At 39.5% G+C, this 8,739-nt stretch overlaps 1 non-coding gene across 1 annotated transcript; it reads left to right on the plus strand.

The window, feature by feature from the left end:
• The first annotated feature begins 643 nt into the window (after positions 1-643).
• Positions 644-716, plus strand: trnaf-gaa (transfer RNA phenylalanine (anticodon GAA)). The gene has a single exon. It is a non-coding gene; the product is annotated as a tRNA-Phe (tRNA).
• The last annotated feature ends 8,023 nt before the right edge of the window (positions 717-8,739 follow it).

Genomic DNA, 8,739 nt, shown 5'->3' on the forward strand with positions numbered 1-8,739 from the left:
GACCCCAGACAAACCAAACACAGGGCAGCAAACAGGAGAGTACCACCAGTGTGCAGCTTTGTCCTCGACCTGCACTGCAACGACCTCATGCCATCTCTCCTGCACATCTAAAATTGCATGTGTGTGAGAGAGACAAAGATTTTGATCATATAATCAAAATCTCCCTATTCTTTATTCAGTTTTTTATTTCACAATCTATTTTATACACTACACACAGATCAAAACCTCTCTCTCTCTCTGTGTGCGTGTGTGCACTTATAAGAGAGATCATTATCCACTTGACACTGTGGATAACAGTTGAAATAATCAAGACTGCATGATTGGGGGGTAACAGTGAAATGAGCAAACACATTTACCTCATTATTTAGCTTATTATTTGCTCATTCTTTCATGTGAACATTTGTTCATTTAATTAAAAACATGCTTGGAATAAAACAAATTGCCAACAATGTAAAAGAGTTTCATTAATCAATTACCACATTACATATGTAATGCTTCCAGATGATACTATCTATTATTTTAAACACTTTATATTTCATTAGATTTTGGTTCAAAAGGAACACCATGTGACCTTACCGATTGGATTTAGCAACTACTCATGTTTATATCGGTGATGTGACTGCTCAGATGGTGGCATGATCTTGCTGAAATAGCTCAGTAGGGAGAGCGTTAGACTGAAGATCTAAAGGTCCCTGGTTCAATCCCGGGTTTCGGCACTGTGGGGTGTGTTTATCTAAGTTTTTGACGCTTAAGAGGTGTGTCGTTCAAGTGTAGCTGATGAAAAAAAGCAGAATTCTGATCCATTATAGCCCAAAGTCAGCAGGACACTTGCAGAATGAATGGGTTTGATTTGTACCAACAAAGAGAGGTAACTTCAAGCTGACAGGACAGTTTGGTGTCTGCATACATTTTGCAAAAGATAAATTTGTGAGGCAGATTCACATAGAAGGATGTGAGCGATGTCTGGTACACGGAGCAGTTCCTACGATCTGGAAACGAAAGTCAGAAGCACCATCCCAAAGAGCTCACCGCACAGGAAGGGTCAAGCTTGCGTTTAACCTGTTGCTTGAATTTATGAGTTGTCCATCGGCGTCGCCAGACCCATTTTACTGGGGCACATGCCCCAATATATATCTGCTGTGAACCAGTAAAATTTCCTGATCACATTTCAGAAACAGTAATGTATTTGGCACTGCGGAATAACCATACACTGTAAAAAATTGCAGCCTCATTTAGTTATGTCCACTTACTACTTCTCTTTAACACAAAGAGCTCTGACAATTTTTGGATTTTGAACTCAACTTTATGAGTTTTAGAAAGTAAAACTTATTGCTATCCATTGTGTTGACTATTTGAGAATTTCGCAGATTTGTATGTGTTGATTGAACTTGGGTTTGTACGTCATCAGTTGGAAAAAAGGAGAGGAAAAAAGGCAGGAAATTAAAACTTATTCATTGTGTTGACTATTTGGGAATTTGTCAGATTTGATTGAACTTGGGTTTGTAAGTCATCAGTTGGAAAAAAGGAGAGGAAAAATAAGGTGGGAATGGGGGATGGGAGCTACAGAAAAAAAACAACTGTTTGCAGTGTCTTTAAGGCAACATTGAAGAATGGGAATACATTGCAGATAAGTCATATTTCGAATTCTATCCAAAATATACACATTTTGCAGTAAACAAGAAGGGACTTCTTCCACCGGCGGAAGAAGACTATTTCCCTAACAATGGCCTGTTAAAATAAGCGGAGCAATACAACACTGTCTGTACTGAGTGCAACTGGAAAACCGGATTGTCGAGAGACTCGTGAGTTTTTCATGCAGCATCAGTGCCAGGTGAGTTTAATAATCTTTAATTCACTATTTTTCCATTAACCGTCAGTGCAGTAATGTAATATCAGTAACTTTGTAGGTTGTGTTTTTTAATAGCAGGGAAAAGCTAAATTCGAGCCTTTGATTATAAGCTCATGGCTTGGTGGCATCTTTCATAATATTACCAAGAGCAGCAGCTGGTTTGTTCCTCACCTCAGTGAAATAACAGGCTTCATTATTACAAAGTCAATAAATCAATCGCATTATAATAATAGTAATAATAGCTTTTATACTAAATTATTTATCATGACTTATTCACAGCAATTTCTGATAAGACCAAAGTCCCTAATGCAGCAAAACCACTTATAAAACAAATGCAACATGAAATTTAATGATTTATTTATTTGATTATATTTTTACAGAACAGAATGATTGATTTTTCATAATTCCATGAATTCTGCTGACAGTCGGAGTTGAAGACAGGTTCCCCATGTGAGGCTGAATGTAAAGCCAGGATGCTTCAGTAAGAATCAACAATCTGTCAGTAACAATGGTGACACTGTCATGTGGTGCTGTGGGCTGGAGCTTCATGAACCTTTATGATGTGAACATATCATAGTACAGAAAGAATACTTTCACTCAGCTGAGACCATTCATCATATTCATTCTTATATTCATGTGTCTGTGGCTTTCACTCGGTGAGTTAACTTTAACTTTTTGTTCTTGCAGAAATATTAAGCGTTGAATTGGTGATTTATTCATCTTTGTGGTGGGAAGAAAAATGAGAATGTGCATGTTCTCTTCTCTATGACAGGTGACTCCATGGCAGCTTCAATAAAGCCACTTTTCACTCATACAGTTATAGATGAAGGCAGTGATGTTACTCTGTCCTGCAACTACGAAGCAAGTGGTAAAGGAAACTACCTGCACTGGTACAGACAATATCCAAAATCTAAACCTGACTTCCTTCTTTTTATATCCCAAAGTGGACATAAAAGTGATTCAATCCCACCACGTCTCTCTGCTGAAGTTGATGAAAAGAATAAACAAGTGGATCTGCTCATCTCCTCTGCTGCTGCATCAGTCTCTGCACTATACTACTGTGCTCTGCAGCCCACAGTGACAGGAAATCCAACTGCACTGTACAAAAACTTTCACACAGTTATATTATACTGAAGGCTGATCACTTGTCAAAGTTACATAATTCCAGATGATATAATATCAATGATATAATGAGTTAAAATAAATAAATGGGGGGTTAGATCAGTCAATAAAATATATATTCAGTGTGTCTTGGCTCGGGGCGGCACGGTGGTGTAGTGGTTAGCGCTGTCGCCTCCCAGCAAGAAGGTCCGTGTTTGAGCCCCGTGGCCGGCGAGGGCCTTTCTGTGTGGAGTTTGCATGTTCTTCCTGTGTCCGCATGGGTTTCCTCCGGGTGCTCCGGTTTTCCCCACAGTCCAAAGACATGCAGGTTAGGTTAACTGGTGACTCTAAATTGACCGTAGGTGTGAATGGTTGTCTGTGTCTATGTGTCAGCCCTGTGATGACCTGGCCACTTGTCCAGGGTGTACCCCGCCTTTCGCCCATATTCAGCTGGGATAGGCTCCAGCTTGCCTGCGACCCTGTAGAACAGGATAAAGCGGCTAGAGATAATGAGATGAGGTGTCTTGGCTCGGTCTCCTGCTCCAGATCTATGTTCACACTCAGGATCACACTTTTTGGTTGCTAAGTACAATGATTTCGTAGATTTTTGTTGTTGTTGTCAATGGCTTCATAATATATTCAAAACACACACACACACACACACACACACAAATACTCTCAAGACTCATAATGGGTATTTTAGACTTGCCTTGCCAGTTACTGAGCGATATATTTAATAAACTCCACAAAGATCAACATACACTTGCATTTGTTGTCCTACTTTAACCTGACCATAGTTTTAATTGATATCACTGTTTAAAGATCGTGATGGCCAAATGAGACTTCGAAGCGCGTATCAAGAATAAGGGGGCAGATGAAGCTCCGCTTTGAGGCTTTGTATCGTTGAGCAGAAAACCACATGACCCATGATAAACAAGGCCTCGGTTGTGATTCACTAAAAGGTTCATTACTCAGACTCTCATTCAGCAGACTTCACTAGCAACCTACTGCTAAGAGAAATGTACAGCAAGTTTAATTTCTACCTCACGTCAATGTTCTGCCACTTTACATTATTTACATGTAAAGTAATTTGCACAATGTTCCATTTCAGTTCCATTTCAGTTTATTAATACAAACCTCAACCTTTTTTACGCCCCCCCTCCCCCCCAGACAAAAAGAGAAAAAAAAGATAAACAGGACACACATACACATATTTTGTTTTCAGACTCCATTGCAGTTTATTAATACAAACCTCAACCTTTTTTGAACAAATAAAAGTAAACTGCCATAAACTACAGGTTGCAATATAATTATAAGTATAACTGTTTTCAAGCACCTTAACTGTGTAACACACTCTCAAAAGAGATGTGTTAAAAACAACACATATTTAACACATCAGCGTGTTTATATAAGGACAACACAGTTTGTGTTAATAAATGTGTTGAACTCTATAACACAGTAACAGTTGCTGTATATTTATTTAATAAGCCTGTTATGAAAATGTGAAAACTACATATTCAAAAATAAATCCGTCTAAAATGCTCATCTGAAGTCTGACTGAAAATGAAATTATAATCATTTGAAACCAATAGCAGTAAATTTTGTGCTCCTTTTCCTGATCAGAGGCGAATTATAGGTGTGTGTGTGTGTGGGGGGGGGGGGGGGGGGGGGGGTTGTTATTTTAAGAATTTTGACTTTTCCATGTTTTACCCCTCTAGAAATATGGAGATACCATCTATGTGGGAAAATGTAAAATTTTATTAAATTGAACATTGCAAACCCCCCCCCCCGAAAGTTTCCATTCATGACAAAATACATTACAGTGCTGTTTGATATTAGAATGCTGCTTTTTTTAATGTGTTTTAAAGTTATCGATGAATGTGAACCTCTTCAGGTATGCCACTAGGTACGACTACAACATTTTCCGTGCAGATGATCATTATTTTAAGGTAATAAGCTTAGTGGTAAATAACCTTACATTCAAGTAAATTAAACATATGGAAATTCTGCACTTTTTCAGCAAGTTTTAAAGTTATTGATGAATGTCACACTCTTCAGTAATACCTCAAATATGAACTATTTTTAAGCACAGAGGATCATTACTTAAGGTTACTAATTTAGTTTTAAGAACCAATATGCACAAATGATTCATATCTGAATTATATCTCCCAGTGTATTAAATAGTCATTATTTGTATTATTGCAGGTAAATAATGGCTTCTGTTGCAACACGGTCAAAAGCAAAGAAGATACTCAGTGTAGTCGAGTACATAGAGCAGGCTGAGTTCCTTTCTGGGATGCTTCCAACAGGGAAGGACATCATTCAGAATATGCTCTATCTGCTGCGGCCGAAGCGTGCTGGTCAAGCACAGAGATCCAGGGATGCTGCTGCTCAGTTGCTGGCAGAACTTGTTCAAGAGCACTGGTTATTTTGTAACTTATACACCATCCACACCAGACATATAAAGAAGCATCTCTTGAAACTTTATGGAGAATTTGTTACTCTGATTCAAACCCGTAAACAGAGACAAAGTGAGGGTTTCTAACAACTCTTTTTATGAGAAATAAATGTTATTACTGTGATTTTTGATGTTATATTTAAGAGGTATTTCCATTAAGGAATGCTTATATTAGTGAAAAAGACAGTTTTTGACTATTTGGAGGGGTTATTAACTTCAGAGGGTATGTACAGGGGGGTTAGCATTTTTCAGTTGGCCAAATATTGGTAGTTCCATACTTAGATAGATCATCTCCATATTTTGGAGGGGATAGAAATTTTTTTTTGTTCTAACCCCAGGGGCGCAGATAGGATTTTTGAACTGGGGGGGACTGATCTGTCAGCAAATGATTCCATTTTGTATATATATATATATATATATATATATATATATATATATATATATATACTACCGTTCAAAAGTTTGGGGTCACTTTGAAATGTCCTTATTTTTGAAAGAAAAGCACTGTTCTTTTCAATGAAGCTCACTTTAAACTAATCAGAAATACACTCTATACATTGCACTCTTAAAACACGTGTTGAAAATAACACAACTTGCGTTGTTTTTTAACACATCTCTATGTCCAGATTGGGACAACAGAACTTTTGTTCATTTTAACACATTATTTGTTATTTGTGCAATTTTGGTGTTAAACATTTCTGAAATATAACACAACTCTTGTTGAAATTAACTTGCACAAAAGATGTGTTGATTTCCAACACATTCGTTTTAAGAGTGTGCTAATGTGGTAAATGACTATTCTAGCTGCAAATGTCTGGTTTTTGGTGCAATATCTCCATAGGTGTATAGAGGCCCATTTCCAGCAACTCTCACTCCAGTGTTCTAATGGTACAATGTGTTTGCTCATTGCCTCAGAAGGCTAATGGATGATTAGAAAACCCTTGTACAATCATGTTAGTACAGCTGAAAACAGTTTAGCTCTTTAGAGAAGCTATAAAACTGACCTTCCTTTGAGCAGATTGAGTTTCTGGAGCATCACATTTGTGGGGTCGATTAAATGCTCAAAATGGCCAGAAAAATGTCTTGACTATATTTTCTATTCATTTTACAACTTATGGTGGTAAATAAAAGTGTGACTTTTCATGGAAAACACAAAATTGTCTGGGTGACCCCAAACTTTTGAACGGTAGTGTGTATACATGTTATTTCACCTCCCTCACTGCCATCACCAGGAACTACCTGCAGGCCAGGACAATGATAACATTTTAACATAGCCTATGGAAATCCAAAGTTTACACATTATCATCACGCACAGAAATTGCAAAACTAGTTTTAAAACCGCTAAGTTCCAACTGTTAACCATAGCGAGAGGCTGGGCTACGTGTGTGTGTGTAAAGTGTAAACCAGTGCATCCTGACTTTCTAACTATGCCTGTGTGTTGCGTGAGCGGCAGTCAGTCAACAACTCTTCGCAAAGTTTCCTTATGAAACAATAAGCTCGCTGAAATTATGGCAGGGAACGCCAGATTAAACATTAAAACTGCCTTCTGAGCACTGTATCTACAGGCTACCACCGAAAGAAGGAGGCTACCAGAAAGGCATCTCTACTCCGTACGATTTTACTTTCACTCCGACATTACTTTGAACAGACTATCAAAAAATTGCAAGGTGATATGATAAAGTAAGGCACAGTTTACTTGCAGTCGTTTTTTTTTTTTTTTGAAAAAACGATGCAATCGTTTTCTGCCTTTTGGCACCCTTCATCATGCCGTGTTGGGGTCCTGAACTAGGAGGCGCTGTCCCCGATATGCCTGTCAAACTTGTGGGTAACCATAGCAACCAAGCTCGAGCTCGCAACCTGTGCAGTCTGCGCAGTTGCAACTATGTATGTACTGCTGTGCACCGCAATAAACCGAATGGTAATTAGTCTTTTGATTTTTCCGTGAGGTTTGCCTTATGCAAAGAAAGACAGCATAGACGTTTTTTTTCCCTCCCTATAAGTGGGGGGGACCGAACGAGGTGAATTTAAATCTGGGTGGGACGAATCCCCCCCTCTATCTGCGCCCGTGTCTAACCCTCCCAGGATTGGATCAAAACACAGTAAATGAATTATTACATAATGCTGGTTTGGGCCATAAACCTGTGTTTTGTACAAATCTTTTATTTCACTCCTTTTGAAGAAAAGTCCAACTTTATTCATGGATAATAATCCACAAACCACAACAAAATGCATTTGAAACCAATCGCAGTAAATTCTGTGCTGCTTTTCCTGATGGTAGAATAATTATTGGACTCGGACTGATGGATTCGGAACCAAACAAAACCGCTTCCTCATAAAGCAACGCGGTGGAACAGAAAGACTTCACCGGCCAATCAGGTGGCACTTTCTTTATGAATATTCATGAAGTCCCCGCCCACCTCGCTGAAATTGAGAGGTATTTGTGTTTAAATGTTTGGAAATTCCCATAAAACGGTCATTTGTAGAAGCGGCGAGATCAGGATCCCAGCAGCGACTCTGACACAGCGGTTATTCCTGCAGCACCACTGGGTTTATTCCCCACCGGCAGCAATGAACTCTCAGTTTTCCTTTTCACTTCAACAATAAGCGCTTTAAACACCTCATTATTACAAAAAGGGTCAAAAATAGCAGTGAACAGGCGGAAACGCTCTCAGGAATAGAGTTAACGCTCATTTGTGAGTGGGACAGGCAAAGTGCCGCCAGGTACTCTTTCTTTCTTTTACAGACAAGCGAACGTGACTGGGACAGGCAAAGTGCAGCCAGGTACTCTTTCTTTCTTTTACAGACAAGCGATCGTGAGTGGCACAGGCAAAGTGCCGCCAGGTACTCTTTCTTTCTTTTACAGACAAGCGAGCGTGAGTGGGACAGGCAAAGTGCAGCCAGGTACTCTTTCTTTCTTTTACAGACAAGCGAGCGTGAGTGGGACAGGCAAAGTGCCGCCAGGTACTCTTTCTTTCTTTTACAGACAAGCGAGTGTGAGCGGGACAGGCAAAGTGCCGCCAGGTACTCTTTCTTTCTTTTACAGACAAGCGAACGTGAGTGGGACAGGCAAAGTGCCGCCAGGTACTCTTTCTTTCTTTTACAGACAAGCGAGCGTGAGTGGGACAGGCAAAGTGCCGCCAGGTACTCTTTCTTTCTTTTACAGACAAGCGAGTGTGAGCGGGACAGGCAAAGTGCCGCCAGGTACTCTTTCTTTCTTTTACAGACAAGCGAACGTGAGTGGGACAGGCAAAGTGCCGCCAGGTACTCTTTCTTTCTTTTACAGACAAGCGAGCGTGAGTGGGACAGGCAAAGTGCAGCCAGGTACTCTTTC

Source organism: Neoarius graeffei, chromosome 1 (assembly GCF_027579695.1).
Source record: "Neoarius graeffei isolate fNeoGra1 chromosome 1, fNeoGra1.pri, whole genome shotgun sequence".
Classification (NCBI taxonomy): domain Eukaryota; kingdom Metazoa; phylum Chordata; class Actinopteri; order Siluriformes; family Ariidae; genus Neoarius; species Neoarius graeffei.